This window comes from Osmerus mordax, chromosome 9, assembly GCF_038355195.1.
Source record: "Osmerus mordax isolate fOsmMor3 chromosome 9, fOsmMor3.pri, whole genome shotgun sequence".
In the NCBI taxonomy this organism is placed as follows: Eukaryota; Metazoa; Chordata; class Actinopteri; order Osmeriformes; family Osmeridae; genus Osmerus; species Osmerus mordax.
This window is the reverse complement of record NC_090058.1, coordinates 12,320,118-12,338,743: the sequence shown is the minus strand read 5'-3', so window position 1 is coordinate 12,338,743 and position 18,626 is coordinate 12,320,118. Positions and strand designations below refer to the sequence as shown.

The window sequence follows — 18,626 nt, the reverse complement described above, 5'->3', positions numbered from 1 at the left end:
TGGACCTTGACTTGATGGTCCCTGACCCATGTCTAGCAGGAGGTACAGGCTCCCATCCAGCAGCTCCACCGCAAGAAGTCCACCTGAGATGGTGTAGAGAGAGAGAGAGAGAGGGAGAGAAAGAGGATTCAGCTGAGGGGAAAGGCGGGGGGGGTTTGACTTACTTGAAGGGTTTACTGCTGTGGAAATGTGCTGGAAAAAAATGAAAAGAGGCTCGAGCGAATGAGCTCGGTTCGCTCAACTCAAAAACCAGAGTCGGCCAGAGGCTTCTCAAAACGGATACTCGGAAGTGACCGTCTGAAACGACGTGACCGCTCGCCGTTTCGTCGTCAGACGCAAAAACGGTCCTGCCACCCTATGCTGCATTTCGTCACGTTTGCTCTGCCTTACGGATATGACGGATCGAATCTTGACAAATCGGTCGACCTCCAAAACGTGAGACACATCTGACCGCTTGACTGACTGAACTCTGGCCCGAATCACCACCACTCCAGATTTCATTGAGGGGGGGGTGGATGGATGGATGGACGGACTGACCTTGGTGTTCTTCTGGCTGCGCGCGGCTTCCTTGCGCTCCTGCGGCTTGCGTGGGTGAAGAGGATGAGGCCGTTGGGCTCGGAGGTGCGAAAGTCGAACGAGATGGAGCCCATGCGCTTGTGTTCCACTTGGGCAGGCTGATGTAGGCCTCGGGGGTCTCGAAGGAGATGGGGTCCCAGGGTGGCCACGTTCTCGCACTTGAAGACCACGTCGCCCTGGATCTTCATCTTGGGGTCCACGATGCGGGCCAGGCGGGAAAGCTCCAGGCGGATGTCGTTGTTCTTGTAGACCACCTGGGGGGATCGGGTTGGGGTTAGTTCAGTCTAAGGTTTACATTGAGTCATTTAGCAGACGGCCCTTATCCAGAGCGACTTACAGTAAGTCCCCCGAGGAAAGTAGAGTGAAGTGTCTTGCCCAAGGACACAACGTCATTTGGAACGGACTGGAATCGAACGGCAACCTCTGATTACTAGCCCGATTCCCTAACCGCTCAGCCATCTGATGCTATGCGATGTATGTGATGAGTCTGGACCTGCCTCTGTGGTGAAGACTGCGTATGAAGGAGTCTGTGTTTGAAATGAACATGTTTTTAGCTATGGCTGTGGTTTGTATTAACTCTGAGAAGTTCTTATTGGTGACAATCGGCTTTGTTGACAAGCGTGCTTCCTGGTTTCTGTTCAGGGCTACTCTGTTCATCTACTGCTGACACCAATGCAATTAGGAACACAGCCCAAACACTGCAACACCTTTCTGTAGATCTTAGCAATGGTAACTTATTGGGTTTCACACCACAAACACACATTTCTCAAAACAGACACTCTCCAAACACTGGACCATTAAGATAGATGATTCAGACATTCACCAGAGCATCTCTTTAACAGTATCTCTGTCACATTTCAATGCTGCAAAACACTTACCAGAAGAGCGTCCACAGACAACAAAGCGACAGAGACAATTAGGTCTACTTCATTGACCACTCATAGATAAACAATTTGGGGTAAAGGTAGGTATCACAACTGCTGTCATATGGCTCAATAAACTGTCTGGTAAAGTTCATGTTAATTAGTCTGTAACCTGTATTAATATCCCTGTATTAAATACCAATCGGCCAGGGCAGGGAAATACAATAGCTGTCTGAAGCAGAGGTAATGGACTCTCTGTGGGCTGGCATATGCTTCTGGGTCTGTTCTCCCTGATAGTGATGCTAATGGACCAACAAAAGGAGAAGCACACACAGAGGCGTGCACAGGAACACGCACGCAAAGGGCATACTCTCTCACACACAGGCCTGGACAACGACAGGTAAAAGTTTTCGGAAACAAGCAAACACGCAAAGGGCACAAAACCGGCAAACACACGCAAATACACACTCTCACACACACACACACACACACACACACACGCCTGGACAAACAGAGGTAAAAGGGACGGAAATAAGCACACACACAGGCACACACAGCACACACACACGCACATGCGTAAACACAGTGTTGGTGGCACATCTCTTTGTACTATAAGCTGGAGGGACACACAGTGGCTGCCCTTGGCTTATTTGAGAGGCTGATGTCATATGCATGGCTCTGGCTCTGTCCGCTACATACACACACACACACACACCACACACAGACACACACACACACACAGACACACACACACACAGACACACAAACATCGTCATATTCACTGGCCCATACGGAAAATTAAATAACCCCTCATAATTGGTGCTCCAAGCCTAATTCACGAGCCAATTGAAGCGGCCATAACCCCCGAGAAGAAACTAACAGAAAACTATTTCTCAATCTCCCAACTTTGTCAACAAACTACAGTGGCTTCATAGCTTGCATCCCTGTTTCCTGAGGGAGAGTGTGTCGTCTGGACTAAACAAAGGCTGGGAGGTTCTAAGTGGCCAATCTTTTATCACAGCAGCCTTAAATACTGTCAATAACACTGGGAGGACAGAGACACAGAGGGGGAGGTGCGTGTGTAAATTGAAATCTGCTCATGTGGAAAATTGAAGGCTTTTTCTCTAATTCTGAGGGCAGAGGGCTCTCTCTCTCTCTCTCTCTCTCTCGCTCTCTCTCTCTCTCTCTCTCTCTCTCTCTCTCTCTCTCTCTATCCCTGCCTATTTGGGGACAAGTTGGACCAAGACACACACACGCAATCCTTTTGTTGGTACACAAATACAGGCCCGTGCTTGCATGCAGACACCCACGTATACAGACACACACACACACAAACGTATGGGTTTGTGCACAAGTCTATGTGGGTAGATTGAAGGCCTGGCTAAGATTATCAATAAATCCGCGAGCAGATTTGACAGTAAATCAACACATCCCCTCAGGTGCTCAGGGACTCATATCCAACCGCAAGATTGTCTTTTCCTTTTCCTCACTCCTCTCTCTCTATCCCTCTCTCACCCTCTCTCTCTCTCTCTCTCTCCTCTCTCTTTATCCCTACTCTCTCTCTCTCTCCCTCTCTCTTTATCCCTCTCTCTCTCTCTCCCTCTCTCTCCCTCTCTCTCTCTCTCCCTCTCTCTCCCTCTCTCTCTCTCTCTCTCCCTCCCTCTCCCTCTCTCTCCCTCCCTCTCTCTCTCTCCCTCTCTTCTCCCTCTCTCTCTCTCCCTCTCTCTCTCTCTCTCTCCCTCTCTCTTTATCCCTCTCTCTCTCTCTCCTCTCTCTTCCCTCTCTCTCTCTCCCTCTCTCTCCCTCTCTCTCTCTCTCTCCTCTCCCTCTCTCTCCCTCTCTCTCACTCTCCCTCTCTCTCTCTCTCCCTCTCTCTCTCTCCCTCTCTCCCTCTCTCTCTCTCTCCCTCTCTCTCTCCTCTCTCCCTCTCTCTCTCTCCTCTCTCTCTCTCTCTCTCTCTCTCTCGTCTCCCTCTCCACTCTCTCTCCCTCTCTCTCTCTCTCTCCCTCTCTCTCTCTCTCCCTCTCTCTCTCTCCCTCTCTCTCTCTCTCTCTCTCTCTCATATACCCTCTCACTCAACCAGAGGAGCCTGAGTTGTGAAGCCCCGCTGTGCTCCCCATGCCGTTTCTCAGAATCCAGAGCTTTATTCTGGAGATCATAAATACCCACGGACCCCGAAGGAGCAGAGAGGTTGCACTCTCCCCACACATCTTGGTCGATGGCCCCAAAACACCGGGGAAGCAGACAGCGGAAACGACAGCGTTGCATGGAAAACTCAAACAAACATCCAAAAAAGGGATCTGATTGTACCGACCTAACTTCACAGAACACGGACGTAGGCCACCGTTGACTTTTTGCTTGATACGAATGGGCTTGGAGGGTCACAGTGAGTTTCATGATCCATCCAGTGAAGGTAGACTGGATGGACTGGCCAATCAGTAATAACTGGCATCACAAGCTACATGTTACAGTACTATAGAAGGATGTCCATTAGTGGACTAGTGACTAGCGTACAAACTCACCCATCCCCAGCATTTATGGGCAAAAGGGCCAGATTAATGCAGATGCGTGCATGCTCTAATCCTGTCCCTTCTCCTATAGCTCTTTATGAAGATGTACACAGACACACAAACAAATACACGCAGAAACACACACAAAACTACAAACACAACACTTCGATAAAGAAACAGCTGGTTCTCTCACGTCGAGCTCTCATGGAGTTTTGTGTAAGAGCTGGATTTAATGCCTTTCTCTGTCACCAAAGAAGCGTTTGTAGAAGCGTTCAGACAAGACATCCCTAATTTCCCCACCGTGGCTGACAGTCAAATAGAGCTAAGGCCGTGCTCACTCTAGGAGACTGTACAGTAGAAGAACCTGGGTACACTAGGTGCATTATTGTCTGGCTTGTTAGCGCTGAATGCTACATGTCCGTGTTTGGACTAGACTGAATATTTAATATTTAAGTAGGCTGGAGCTATTTGTTAGTATAATGCCGTACAGGACTTCTTTAATTGATTAGAATTTGTATCAGAAGTTTAATGACAGCAAATGGATATAGCAGAGCAATTACTATAACAAACTCAATTGTAAATCACACGTAGCATAACCTAGGCTATAGCAGTTGGAAGAGTGGATCTCAAATATTGTCTTCACTCTTCACTCAAACAATTCACACATTACATTATCTCAACTGTCCCTGTAATTTCAGTGCCAGACAATTTAGAACTTTTATTGCAAACCTTCTGCATCTGTGATCCAAATATTGACTCATGTCGGTTTATTGACTAAAAGGTACACCTGAGTCTATGAACTCTACAGGGTCCACCTTAACATATTCCCTGTACCATAAATGTTTTAATAAGGTAATTGAAATGGAATGTTTCCACAGCCTTTAGGTCCTGTTCATCCTTTATCGATCTTTGAGTCCTGCTCAGACATATTCATCTAAGTCTGGGATGTAAGGTTTTTATCTTGTGCCTCCCCTGTCCAGTCCCATCCCCCTGCACCTTGAACTTCTATTGATCTCTCCATCCGCCATCATTTTCCACTTCCCTCCTTTCCTAATAAACTCATACGTTAGTGCCACAGTCTAGGATTGTCTTAAAAAAATAAAAATTATACAGGGTCTAAGCCTTTCGTCAATGTGCTTGAAACTGGCTTCTGAGTGGAGGGAACATTTTTCAGTTGGTAGAGAGTTGGAACTGAGAATGACCTCAGAGTTAGTGAGCTGTGAATAGTTAGCTGAATGTGAAGCACTGGACAGTAGAGGTAAAGGTCAAATGGAAGTCAAAAGTCAGAAGTTGTTGTGGTTGGGTTGGTACAGGTCAGGAAATCTGTAACCTGCTCACTCATGAGGCAGCATGAAAAAATATATGGCCTGACAAGCTTCTGTTGACAGCTGTGCTACTGTGTGTAGAGTACAGGCAAGCATGCTACATTGAGCTAGCCTCATGCAAATAATTGTAAAAAGCTTGGGATTCGTGTATGCCAGCATCAACGTTCATCATCAAAACCACCTCAACCTGGAGACAACATATGGCTTGAACACATGGTTAAAGTTGAAATAACTAATGCAAGTGACGTTACAGCCAACATATGCAACACCCTAACCCAACAGGTACATTGAACAACTGAGGTCCGAGTCAAGGCCCTGTTAACCCTTGTGTGGTGTTCGGGTCTGTGGGGACCCGTTTTCACTTTTTATCAAAGAAAAATGATACGATAAATTATTTTTTCAAACTCAGACTCATTGGCCTTGCTCATTTTCCGTGAAGAACATATATCAGAACACATTTTCAATGACCACACACCGTACACACCCCCCTACACATTTATATTACATACAGGATGTTTGGGTCCACTGGACCCAGGGCTAATAAGAGTGTGGAAATTGTAGTCCTGTGTACCTTCACTCTGTCCTCCTCTTGTCTGGGCCTGCTGTTAGTGTGTGTGTGCGTGTGTGTGTGTGTGTGTGTGTGTGTGTGTGTGTGTGTGTGTGTGTGTGTGTGTGTGTGTGTGTGTGTGTGAGCCCCTGCCGTTCCGCACAAGGTTGCAACATTGTTGACAAATTCAAGCACCGCACCTGTCTGCTCTCACATTCCCGCACATTTTACCCTCTGTCTTGCGGGAACCAATATTTATTTGCTCATACTCTATCCCAGCAGCAAATTGGGGGCGGGACAATATAAATATAGCTTTGCCAGTGTGGTTCCTTATCACAACTGATCAAGATGGCGAAAAGATTGTCTGCTCAGAGGGCAATGCAACTGATTTTGGAAGAGAGAGAAGCTTTTGACGATGAAGTACAGGAAGAGATTTCAGAATGTGAGGATCACATTTCTGAAAATTCATAGTCTGACAGTAACTTTGAAGAAGAGGATGAGATTGATCATCAGCTACTCCAAAAACGAAGACGAGCCACAGGACCAGCCCATCAGCAGCCAGCACAAGGACCAGCCCATCAGCAGCCAGCACAAGGACCAGCCCATGAGCAGCCAGCTCAAGGACCAGCCATCAGCAGCCAGCTCAAGGACCAGAACAAGATCGTCATCATATAGAAAGGGGAGAAATATGGATGTCAAAAAAATATGAAATTGAATGGTCTTCTTGCCCAAAAAATGAGCCACCCCGCATGGCTGCCAATGTCATAAGGATGCAACTAGGGCCAACACGGATGGCAGTAACTCATGTGCAGGACACCAAGTCTGCTTTTGAGATTTTCATCACAGATTCAATCCAGAAAAGTATTCTGGATTCCACTAATTTGGAAGGAAGGCGTGTGTGAGAAAGGTGGAAGGAGATGGACCAAACCCACTTACATGCCTACTTTGGGGTTCTCATCCTTGCGGGAGTTTTCAAGTCCAAAGGGGAATCCACAGAATCCTGTGGGATGCAGAAACGGGCAGAGAAATCTTCTGGGCAACAATGTCCCTGGAAAACTTCCACATCATTTCTAGGGTTATCCGGTTTGATAACCGAGATGACAGACCAGCTCGACGGCAGAGAGACAAGCTAGCTGCCATCAGGACAGTGTGGGACAAGTGGGTGCAACGCCTCCCCCTGTTTTACAACCCTGGGCCGAATGTCACCATCGATGAGCAGCTGATGCCATTTAGGGGGCGCTGCCCCTTTAGGCAGTATATACCATCTAAACCTGCAAAATTGCCCCTCACACACACACCCTGCCCCTCATGTGTTGTATAGGCTGGTATGAAAAGACAATGCGTTCAATGGGCTAATGTGTTGTCTAGACTGACATGGTTACTGTGTGTTCAGCTTGTGTTGTGTAAACTGACCTGAATTGGTTAAATTTCTAATGAAGTTCAAATAGCCTAAATAAAAATCTATAGTTATGAAAAACCTTCCTTCATTTGTAAATTTGTTGATTGTTTTTCCATTCTAATTTTGATTATAACTGATTTTCTTTTTTGTCACATTTTATTAAAAAACGAGAAGCACTTTAGTTCCTAAATGTGATCTAACAAAGGTAAAGGGCAACTATTAACACTATATGCTGTTTATATTGCTTTTGATTGAGATGAAGTAAACATCTGTTGAGTATTTTAACTTAAAATTGTTTGATTGTGTTGAATTAAAAAACCCAAAATGCAGCGGGTCCAGCAGACCCACGAACACTGGCTGAGTAACTAAAATATGAACACCACACAAGGGTTAAGGAATGGCAGATCATTTTGGAACCCTAACCTAACCCTAAAAGGATTTATCAAAAGGTGAGTTAACTGAACCAGTTGAGGCTTTCATATACATTAAGGAAGTACAGTAACATGATTTGACCTAAAAAAAACAACTTGGTATTCATGGTCGCAAATCAATGAGATCCTTGTGTCCTTTATAAATGTCATCTATCAGTCATCAGTGAGACAATAGCTGCAGCTGTGCAACATTGCCTCAAGTCCACCAGGCAAACATATGTTCCTCGCTAAAGACCTCTTTAGAGATATCTCCAAAGAGAGAACTGTCGCCAGAGGCTCCCAAAGTGACCTTGAGAACAATAGCAAGACACAACCGTTACTCTCCCCCCTCCCACCACCACAATACACACCCCCCTTTACAAGCTTTGATTGGACAATTCCTCCGGAGCAGTTGATGAGGCGACACGCCGGGTGACATTTACTCCCTTCACTTTCTCTCTCTCCCTCTCTCTTTCTTTGCCTGTCATCTATTTCGAGCCGAGTCTGAAACAGGTTGTTGGCTTGCGGTTGCTGTGTTGTTAACCCGAGTCAGGGCTTTTAAGAGGATGAACATTGCATCTTGCACATTGCATATTGTAGGGTGTCCCCCCCCCCCCCCCTTACCAAGTCTCTTTCTAAATGGTCTAGCTGTCACAAAGCATTTGATGTTCTTCATGTTTAATCATGACTGGGTTTTAATGGTGAATGTGTGCTCTGTAGCAGATGCTAGTGGGCACTATTAACCAGTTGTTCAGGGACAAAGTTAAGGGACTAATGGACTAAGGGAGTCAGGTGGCTGAGCGGTTAGGGAATCAGGCTAGTAATCAGAAGGTTGCTGGTTCGATCCCCGGCTCTGCCAAATTACGTTGTGTCCTTGGGCAAGGCACTTCACCCTACTTGCTCGGGGAGAATGTCCCTGTACTTTACTGTAAGTCGCTTCTGGATAAGAGCGTCTGCTAAATGACTAAATGTAAAATGTAAATGTAAAGTTACTGAGTTCATGAATAGTGATGGTGACTGAAGAAAGTTGCCCCTCGTCCTGCTGGCCCACAATCTTTCTACCCACCAGCACAAATCTCTACAAACACACTCGCACACAAATACATTCTATCCGCACAAACCCACACATGGGCGTCCCGTCTGCACACACACTGCGCACACGCACACACATCCTCAGCCTTCCACCATCATTCAAATCGCCACTAAGCGGCCTTCAAACAGGCCTGTCGTTTGACGGATCACAGTTCAGAGGTGGACAGAGAGGATAAATGACTCGGAGCACAACGGGCTCAGGCATATTTCCAACAACACACCAACCCCATTACACCTCTGCTCGGCGCACATTTGATGGTAACTGTACAGGACGCATAAGACAATCACATTGCTCAAATTGCTTCCTGGTAAAAGACAGAATACATTAACTGCCCGGCCAATGAAACAGCAGATCATAAGAGGAGAGGAAACGTTGACAGGATGACAAGTTACTTTTAGCAAGTGTCAACAAAGAGTCCAAATGAAAGCTTGTTATCATGCCGAGGCAGACGCAGGGTGCAGGTTAACAGGGGGATGAAGAGGAATGTGTGAGCGATACGGCTAGCCGAGAACGGGCATCTATCTCTGCGTTTCTTTTTTTTGTTGACACTTTGCCTGTTTGCAACCGTTTGTTTGGCGTGAGAAGAAATGGTGTCCCTCAAGACTTAAGGTGTGTGTGTGTGTGTATGACAGAGAATCAGTGTGTGTTGCCGGGGGTACGGTTCTGCCTGTACGCGTGCGTGAACTAGTTAAAATCCAGCCGTGAATGCACGTGGATTTCCCCTCAGGATGTTATCTTATCCTGCAGACCCACTTCCCTCGCAGAGGAACTACAGACTGACAGAGAAGCGGCCATGGAGGATGTGAGGTTGAGAACGAGGTATGGCCCGAGATGTTGACAATATTTTGCTAGTGCACATTCAAACAAACACACACCACTGCTGGGAGACGACGACAATGTTCTGTGTGTGCGTGTCGGGGTGTCTCTGCAGGTGTGGTTGGGCTCTTAGGCACTGCTTTCATATGTTCAACATGGACAAAGTGCTCCCCAGGCATGTGGAACCACCCACTCTGCCCAGCCATACAAGTACACACACGACTGCACACACACACACAGCAGTGGGTCGGGCATAGGCATGATGCTTGCTACCAGTCATGGGCCCTGCACCTCCATATGGGTGTGTGTTTTTTTGAATTCATCTGTCAATAGTTATTTCCATTGTTTTCCAAGTCTGTTTTTTTTTGTTTTGTATCTGTGTATTTGTGTTGGCAAACCTACGTTTGTGTGCATGTGAAAATGCACACACTGGCGTCAATCTATGTGTGTACTGTATTGTTTGTGTGCTTGTGTGCGTGTGGATGCGCACCCGCATCTGGGCCTGCACAGGGGCCCTGGGTGACACACACATTAATCATCCACAGCTGTCTGCTTCCACCATAAATCTCTGCCTGCCTGCCGCCCCACCCCCCCCCACCCCCCTTCTAACTCTCCAAGAACCATTGGCCCTTGGGTTGCTGTGAGGAGACCAGATCGCTCTCCACCACATTAAGGATGTTACGCAACCCCCCCCCCCCCCCCCATCCCTCTTTCCCCAAAACTCCCAGTACCTGGCCATCTTAACCTGGTGTTTTGGCATGAAGGAGGGAGACAAAGTGCTGCTGCTTGTTGGGTGTTGGCACTCCACGGGGCAGTGGGAGGGGTGGCGCGGGGGACGTTTGGAGTTGGGTGGGTTTTTTCCACTAAGTTGAGGGTGGGTGGAGGAGGGGGGTGAAGGAGGGAGGTGAAGGAGGGGGGTGGAGGAAGGGGGTTGGAGGATGGTGGGTGACGGGGGTGGGTTGAGGAGGATGGTGGAGGAGGGTGGGTGGAGGAGGGGGGTGAAGGGGGTGGGTGGAGGAGGGGGGTGGAGGAGGGTGGGTGACGGAGGGTGGTGGAGGAGGGGGGTGAAGGGGGTGGGTGGAGGAGGGGGGTGGAGGAGGGGGGTTGGAGGAGGGTGGGTGGAGGAGGGGGGTGGAGGAGGGGGGTTGGAGGAGGGTGGGTGACTGGGGTGGGTGGAGAAGGGGGTGAAGGGGGTGGGTGGAGGAGGAGGGTGGAGGAGGGGGGTGGAGGAGGGTGGGTGGAGAGGGGGGTGGAGGAGGGGGTTGGAGGAGGGTGGGTGACGGGGGTGGGTGGTGGAGGGGGGGTGAAGGGGGTGGGTGGAGGAGGGGGGTGGAGGAGGGTGGGTGACGGAGGGGGTGACGGAGGGGGGTGGAGGAGGGGGGTTGGAGGAGGGGGGTGAAGGGGGTGGGTGGAAGAGGGGGGTGGAGGAGGGGGGTGAAGGGGGTGGGTGAAGAGGGGGGTGGAGGAGGGGGGGTGGCGGTCTGCAACCGTCGCGGGCGGACAGGTCCGCCGCGGTGTGCGGTGTTGTGACGTGGCAAACGGAGGGTGTTGGTGTTTGGGTTTGGTGCTTAAGAAGGCAAGGAGAACGAGATTGTTGTATTTAGCTCATCAGCTTGTCTCTGTTTTATTGTCCCATTCTCTCGCTCTCTCTTTTCTCTCTCCATCTCTCGCTTCCTCTCTGTCGTACACGCACAACTATACCCACAAATGCCCGCTGGCAACCCAAGTTTGCACGGTATAAGCCTGAAACCTTATCAACAGAATGAACGCCGGTCCTGAACCATCATTCTTGACGATAGAGAACCTGCTCAGTAACGGCAATGACACCACAATCCACTGGGTGTCATGCTTTCCTAACATCGGTGCTGTTATGTTTCTATGGAGACCTCCGCACGTACTGTGGCTTCATAAATGCCGTGTGGGCTCAATGCCACCAACAGGAATGCAACCATCTACCATCGATCAACAGCCTACCAACAAACCCATTCTGTTCCGATGAATGTCCGTAAGAGAGTGTGTGAGTGCATGTGTCATTTAAGGTCATGCGTGCGTGTCTAAGCGAGCGTGTATATGAGTGTACAGTGTGTGTGTGTGTGTATGCATACTGTATATGTGCCTGCGCATGTGTGCGGGTTTGTGTGTCTGGTGTTTGTACACTTTGGGGCAGCCTATTCCGTAGCGTGTATCTGCGTGTTTGTTGACAGTGGATCTTGACTGTGAGGGAAGCCAGGGGCCAGATGCAAGTCCGGCTAATCCGCCCCTTCCACCCCCCCCCCCCACCCCGCCTCTGGTCCACTGCTGGACCTCCTGAGGGAGGGCTGGACAGGGTGACCGGGCGGTCAGCTGGGGACTTGACCTCCCTGGTCACCGCCGCTGCGTCTTCTGATAACACAGGCCACCGCTCAGTGACTCACTTCCCATTTTATGCTAACTTTATCTGAAATATGCATCGTGTGGTCAAGTGAGGATTGATGCGGTCGACACGATGGTTATCGGAGCCTCTGGACGTGAAGACTTCAGGCTGTGACTGCTTGGTCAATCTGGACTTGACCCCCTGACAGCCTGACTTTGAATATGTTCTATATTTCTGGAACTCATGCAAACCCTGTATTTCTCATGAATCCTTTTTTCTCTCTTTCTTCATGGCAGAAATATGTCTATCTAGTCTTGGGTTTCAGCAGAACATCTAATCACAAATCCTCACAGCCTCATCTCAGCCTCAGCTAAATGATCGCTTAAAACCAGAGATGGTACGAAAGTACTTCAAATTCTCCCTCGAAACCGTACAAAATTGCAGATACTTGCAAAGGTCATTTAAAATGATATTATAATAATACATTCAGAGGGAACAGCTGGTTTCTTAAATATTCCAAATCACTGAGTGCGCCGGGTGTCTGGAGAAACGGCAGAAAAGGAGGGGTGTAGTTCATGTCAGAGCGGCTCAGGACAATGAGACCTGGGGGCCCGTACCTGGTGCCATGGTAACAAAGCAATTTATCCATAATGTCTTTTGATGGCAGAGACAAGAGCATTGCTAGCGGGGCAAATTAGTGTTAATGGCAGAGTGTGTGAGTGTGGTAGGGGTTGTGTGTGTGTGTGTGTGTGTTTGTGTGTCTCTGCGTGAGTTTGGGGGGGGAGGGGGGGGGCAGGCGGGGGGGCTGTGTATGTGCCCTGTGGGTAGTTGTGCACGTGCGTGTGGTGGTCACGTACCGCATGCCATTTCACAATAGAAAGAGGTTCAAATGAACGCTTGTCAATCAGCAGAGAGAGAGAGAGAGAGAGAGAGAGAGAGAGAGAGAGAGAGAGAGAGAGAGAGAGAGAGGAGAGAGAGAGAGAGAGAGAGAGAGAGAGAGATTTCCCCTCCATATACCAGAGGCGTGAGATGAGAGGAGCTTACAATAGGCAATATGTGATGGGTGTGCACGGACGCTTTTATGGGGGTTTGCGTTTCCCTGCTTATGTGACGTCGTGTCGGTTACCGTCGATATCCGTCTGCGTCGTGTGCCCGGGCGTGCACGTGTGTTTGTGTCGATTTGTGTACAGTGTTCGTGAACGAGTATGTGTGTGCATTCATGAGTAGCGCAAGTGTCAGTGTATCTACGCCCGCGTGTGTGTGTGTGCTCGTGTGTACAGTGTGTTTTTGTGGAGCTGAAAGGACCAGTCATGGAGTGATAATTTGGCGAGGGCCAGAAAGAGAAGAGGCAGGTCTGCCCAGCATGGCACAGAGCAGGAAGTAGGGCAAGGGGGGATTATATGACTGCTGCACACCTCCCCTGGGCCAAATGACGCTCTGAGGGATTGGAAGTGGTACTGTGTGTGTGTTTGTATGTGTGTGTGAGTGTGTTTTATGTGTGTGTGTGTGTGAGTGTGTGTGTTTTACGTGCGTGTGAGTGAGTGTGTGTTTTATGTGTGAGTGAATGAGTGTGTTATGAGGCGTGTTTTATATATGTGAGTGTGTGTGTGATGTGTGGATGTGTGTGTGTGGAACCTGCGTGGGCATATGGGCGTGTGTGTGTGGTGCGTGTCAGTACGTGTGTCTGCGTCGCTGGAAAGCATGGTGAGAGTGTCCCAGGACCATGCTGCCACACTGCAGCAACCTGGCTTCAGCCAAGCGCTAAGAAATGACATCACCAGCTTCAGGGAAACTGGGTGTATTTCAGTGTGTGCGTGCGTGTGTGTGTGTGTGTGTGCGCGCGTGTGGCTCTGAAAGGCCATTCTTTCGCTGACAAAATTGGTTTCATCAAAACAAATCACAGCACTGCCATATTGACAAGGAGATGAAACAAACAAAAGCAAAGCCCCAAAACATCCATTTTACATAGTTGCACAGAGAAAAGAGGTAATAATAGTGTGTGTGTGTGTATGTGTGTGTGTGTGTGTTCTCTCAGTCTCCCTGGGTAGTTTAACATACTATTTGCACAAAAGGCAATTCCATTCCCTGACTTCACCTGAACCTGCTAGACATCTAGGCCATGGCAGATGTGAAGAGATCCAGGCAAAATCAAATCATTTACAGTACACACAATTGAAAAAACAAAATTAAATATGCCTGAAACCAGCTCATGTTGGATGAAAATGTAGAACCGTGATGAATTTCATTAGGTCGCTGCCAATGGTCTCCTAGGCTGATGCAGAAGTCTCTTCTCTCTTCCTCCAACTGCATTTCTTTCATTCACATCTGACTGAATTAGACCCTGAGAGCGTCAATACTGTCTCTTCTATCTACAGGAATGAAAACAGATAGAGAGCTGCCTTGCTATTTGCTTTGCCCTAAAAGAATTCCACCAAATAATAATACATTTCATCACTGACACAACTAAAACCTTCGGTGTGATCGAGATTCTCTTGACTGGTGGTTGAGAACCTTTTGTGTCTCACTAAAGAGCTAATGGTGGTTGGTCCAAATGACTGTGACAACATATCCCTGCTTGAAAAAAAACTCCAGTTTACGTGGGTGAACCTAAATGTCACCCGCACAGACAACAAGCAAGATAAGCAACACGCTTATGTTTCCTCAATGTTCACGATTAAAAACATTGGGGGGAAACGTCGACGAAACCACAATCAATGATGTTCCCGCCGAATGAAAACGCATTGAGATGTACACGACACTTTGAAAACAGTCCTTCTCACCTCTTTAAGGCAGCCCATAAAGTTGTTGCTGACGGGCGATCCAGGGAGGTCGGCCGTGCTGGGGCTGCCCCCACATAGAAGAAGTCATCAGAGCCCAGCATGGTGTAGTCCTCCTGGGTGTAGGCCGTGGTGGTCAGGATCCCGTCCACGGAGATGGTCACCTGAAATCAAGAGGAGGGCCCAAGGTGGAGGGAGTCAATGTACCGTCCAGATCTCTTGGAGGTCTGGCGGATGAGGAGGAAGGGTTTTGTCCTGAGTGAGGCGGGGTTTTGGTCACCACATTGCTTTGCTGTGTGGTCTTTTAGGAATGTGCTCTGCTCAGGACCCCGTGTCTTTTCCTCGAAATCGAACAGCTTTCGCATTTTTTCTGTCGTGTGACGTCACTCATGAATTTAGACAGGAGAGGTAAAGAAAATAGGTCACTGGTATTTTCTTTATCTTCTATGCAGGTTTTGTGTGAATATTTAGGTTAGTAGGGTTAGTAGAATGTGAACACTAAATGCAATTTGATTGTGATTGTTTCAGTGTTAGTTTACCATTTCTTTTGGTTCTGACATTGACAACATACAAAAAATGGGTGTTTAGTACTGTGGTTGAGCTGGCAATGAGGTAGCATGTTTTAGAAATGCTATTATTCTACAATTACAAGAAGTAAGGGGGGTGTAAACACAAAGGGAACTACCCTCTATGTCAGCTGAATGGAACATGCCAATGGCCAGGCAATGCACACTTAGACCAAACCAAAGCTATGAATGGGGGAAGTTCAAGGAAGGGAACTGGATTATAATTTCAAACCACATGCAAACACACACATAGCAGAGAGGTAGGTGTTAGTGACAAAGGTTGGTTGAAAATAGATAAATGATGTAGTGGGAAGAGATGGAAGGTAATTTTAGGCATGCCATGCACAAAGTCTACTGGAAACAACTGCCAGAGCTCCCAGGTAGATTTATGTTTATCCTTTTATTTTACACTTGGTGGTAAGCTGCTGGCAGTTTAGTCAACAGTGAACACCCAAAAAAACAAAACAAGAAAAAACGAATGCAGAGGAATTTGGAAAGTTTTACAAGTCTTTCTGAAGTAATAGAGGGGAAAGCCGAAAAACGGAGCTGTCGTGAGACAAAGGAGGATGGGTGGTCAAATGAAGATGAAAAAGCCAAGAAATACCAACCGTTTCCTAATTTCAAAGAAGGGTGTCTAGAAATCAGTCAACAAAAAAGGAAGGGGTAGGAACCACACGGCAAACCCAAAAAAAGGATAATAAAATGGTATCTACCAGACAATGTAGTTTGTTTACCATAGCGTGTCCAATGCCTGATTGCTTTGCGGAAAAGGGCGTGTGTGAGGGGGTCGGGGTTGGGAGGGGAGAAAGGAAATTCAAAAATGACAATTGAGGTTGTTAATAAAAATGAAAAACAAATGAAATGTTAAAGGGTTAGTACATCTATAGACAGTTAGTTAAAGAAAGATTCATTCAATGATGGTGATGTGTTGTAGCTTCTTGCTTTTCATCGCAGAGAAAAAAGAGAGACAAAGAGCGATGAGAGAGAAAGAGAGTGGATGAAGAGAGCAAGAGAAAAGAGATAGTGCTTTGACCTACTGACAGTGTGAGTCAACTGGTAGATTCAGAAATGTCCATAGTTAGAGGAATAAAACAAACTGTTACACATCCACAATTCACAAAATGGCAGCCTTTTTTTCTTTCTTCATGGATCAACTGCTGTATTCTATGATTAAAATGTTAAAATGTCAGAAAAGCTGACAATTGTGTTTAGATATACATTTTTTTTTTCAAAATGTTAGTTTAAAATCCCTACTAATAGTAGCCTTACTCATATATACTTCGACCTCCTTCGACCGCCAAGATTCACAAAGAAGTAGAGGTTTCACCCAATCTCAACCTTTCTTTTTCTCCTTTTTTTCAGTTTCTTCTTTTCAACAATGAACCCATAAACTGTCCTTTTTCAATCAGGAGGCAGTGGTGGATGAGAAAGAGTGCCTATTAGCATATTTCAAAATGCAGGGCCGGTGAGAGATTTTACAGCTGAACAGAGTTCAGTCTCGGGGTAAACACCAGCCGTCGTGGCTGACTGGAGAATTTTGCCCCGGCTCGCACGATAAGACGTCCTACTTCTGAGAGAGAGAGAGAGAGAGAGAGAGAGAGAGAGAGAGAGAGAGAGAGAGAGAGAGAGAGAGAGAGAGAGAGAGAGAGAGAGAGAGAGAGAGAGAGAGAGAGAGAGAGAGAGGGAGGGAGGGAGGGAGACGGGGTGAAGGGAAGGGGTGCAGAGGAGTGGAGTGGAGGTAGACAGCCTTCTGAAACCATCAAACGCGTGATGGCTTCTTGACAGAGTGAGGAGCAGCTCGCGGAGGGGAGGCGTTGAGGTCGGACAGACGGAAGGAAGGAAACCACGCCGGAAATTGGTGCCCTCCAAGTTCAGAACACTAAAGGGTTTTGGTAAATGTGTCATGGAGGCGTTCCAAAGTATGGTGTAGCTCAGTGGCTCTAGAGCATTTGTCTAGAAATCAAGAGGTTACATGATCAACACCCTACCCTGTTGCTTTGGGTAAAAGCTTATGCTAACTCAATCAATTATTCATATCACGTTGTATTAAAAGCTACCCAACAAAAAACAACATTGTCTAAAGACCCAAATAGCATCTTAAGAAGTAAACAAATCAAATGTATATGTAACCTGACAGTTATAGAAAAAGTATGTAGTATTGGAAAATGTAATCCTCTTTTCCAGTACTTCCATACATCTCTCATTCTCAAGCGTTTTGACGCTTGCCCGAGACTGGTACTCCAACACTCTCACCTTTCCAGATCTTACCTGCCTCAGGTTCCGTGTGACTTTGACGTCGTGCCACGAGTTGTCATTGAACTTCCCGTTGACGGGCTCCACGATGGCCTCGAAGGCGCCCGAGCCCAGGTTGATGACCAGCGACACGGCCCCGTCCTTCAGCGCCAGGTTGACGTAATCGGCCGACTTCCCCGTGTGCAGGATAAGGCCGTTGCGCTGCCACGTCTTGAAGGACAGCGTGATCTCGTCGCTGCTGCTCTGGATGGGGTTCTGCGACAGGTCGTAGCAGAAGTACTCCGAGCCCCGGAATGTAGCCACGTTCTCTTCCCTGGCTGTGGGTGGATCAGAGAGAGAGAGAGAGAGAGAGAGAGAGAGAGAGAGAGAGAGAGAGAGAGAGAGAAAGAGAGAGAGAGGTTAGGAAGGAGGAAAGCGGGAAGACTTGCAAGCGCCGATCCCAAGGAAAACAGAGAGAGCGAGGAATTCTGGTTGGTCTAATAGGTGGAGATAAGGAGACACGTGTTGGGAATACCAGGCGGAGAAAGGGGTTGAAGGTGCTACCGCCATTAAACGCAGATGCGTCGGAGGGAGACCGCCTATTCACTACCACCATCATCACACAGACACCTCATAATTTCCTGTGGAGTCACTTCCTCCCGTGTAATGGAGGCTCGGTGACGCATCCCTGTGTACTCTGATCTCAAAGAGTGCAGGCCGAGATAGACAATGAAGAGGGCGAAGGAACGAGAGAAAGAAAACAGAGTCAGGAGGGAAAACAGAGAGCCAAAGAAGAAACGAGGCACCGAGGACATAAAAGCCTGGCGGATGACATTTAACCTTTGGTGGTAAGGAATGAGGCTGGGAAGGAGAGAGCGAAAGGGTAAACAAAGGAGAGAGTGTGTGACAGAGAGAGAGAGAGAGAGAGAGAGAGACGGAGATGGTTGGAAGGGCAGGCACAGCCAGAGAGATAGAGGAGCCGAGACAGAGAAAGAGCGAGAAGAAAGGCGGCGGCGCAGGGAGAAAGAGAGAAAGAGTGTGCCGCCTGGAGTACTTATCCATGCGATCATCTTCAATTAGCTCCCTGTCTCTTAAGTGGAGTGATGCTGGAGACTGTGGATTTAGCCGGCCAGACCATGCCTGAATCTGTCAGCACCTA

At 47.9% G+C, this 18,626-nt stretch overlaps 1 pseudogene; it reads right to left on the bottom strand.

Moving 5' to 3' along the window:
- Nucleotides 1–242: 242 nt before the first annotated feature.
- LOC136949127 (neurexin-3-like) lies at nt 243–18,153 on the bottom strand (annotated as a pseudogene).
- Nucleotides 18,154–18,626: the final 473 nt, after the last annotated feature.